The sequence below is a fragment of the Staurois parvus genome, unplaced genomic scaffold, assembly GCF_062004578.1.
Source record: "Staurois parvus isolate SC_StPar_1 unplaced genomic scaffold, SC_StPar_1.0 ptg000184l, whole genome shotgun sequence".
Classification (NCBI taxonomy): Eukaryota; Metazoa; Chordata; class Amphibia; order Anura; family Ranidae; genus Staurois; species Staurois parvus.
Genome location: NW_028317980.1, coordinates 4,442,187 through 4,443,326, shown reverse-complemented (window position 1 = coordinate 4,443,326; position 1,140 = coordinate 4,442,187). Strand labels below are relative to the sequence as shown.

The following is a 1,140-nucleotide window of genomic DNA, read 5'->3' as shown; positions in this document are numbered from 1 at the left end:
ACAATTGGTCCTCCTGGCCAAAAGGCCTGGTGGACCACCGTTCCTTGTGTCCAGCCGAAGCCAGACACACAGTACTTGGTCAGGGGGCTCTCCCGAAGAAAATCCCCCTAGGGATCAGGGGAGGAAGGAACCAAAAGGCCACACATCCTCCCCCTAGACTTCAGGGTAGGCCCGAGGACCCACACCCTCCATCCGTGAAAACACACACATAAGCAAAAGAAAAAGGTGACAAACGTGGGAGGTGAAATAAATTAAATAAATAGAAAATAAAAAAGTGGTACCGTGAAAAATTGTGCACAGACCAGGCCCTGAGGCCTGTAGCAAAAATTGCCCTGGTCCTAGCCAAAAGGCCTGGTCCTTAGGGCGCTGTGCAAAAAGAATGTAAAAACAGTGACCATGTGCCATGTTCACACAGTGGGGTCCTACACCCAGGTGTTAATAGTGGCACCCTTGAGAGCGTCTACTCAGGGGGCACCTGACTTTCTGCCTCCTCAGCCCCTGGCCAGACCAAGGTAGATTCGTCCAAATCAGGAGGTACTGGGTCTTTCCAGTGTTCCCGGAGGAATTACTCCCAGGGCCCCAGAATGCATCATGGCGCTCCCCGGTTTCTGTCCCTCCGGTACTAGCCTTCCGGACCCCCATCATACCAGTGAGGGTACTATACAACAGCCATCCCCGCAAAGCTAGAATGGCCGGGAGCACCCCCACTGGACACTGATAAGAACAGATACTACACTTGATCTTAGCCAAAAGGCAGAGAAGCGATGCCAATTGCGCACTTACAAGAATAAAAACATATCACGCCTTTTGTGTTGTGTCCAGCCTGAGCGGCATGGAGACACACACTGCCTGTACTTACCGTTAGTGAGAGTCGGGTACGTGGTGACGTCAATGCCCCTCCCCAACGCGTTGCGCCACAGGGTCACGTGGCTTCGTCCGGGGGATACGATCTACCTAGTTTGCCTAGTAGAAGCACCGGCTTTGCTGGAGAGGAAGGTGAAACCTGCATCAGAACATTACATATTTAGAATTTTACATGGAAGTGGCCATGCTACTACATATTGCCATGCTAGGTGGTTCAGCATTGTGAAATTTATACAACCTGTCCCATTTGGCAGGCAGAGCCTCCACCAAATACAA

General features: G+C 51.5%; 1 pseudogene; it reads right to left on the bottom strand.

Annotated features, from left to right (window-relative positions):
- Nucleotides 1–650: 650 nt before the first annotated feature.
- On the bottom strand, nt 651–766 carry LOC149462148 (U2 spliceosomal RNA; annotated as a pseudogene).
- Nucleotides 767–1,140: the final 374 nt, after the last annotated feature.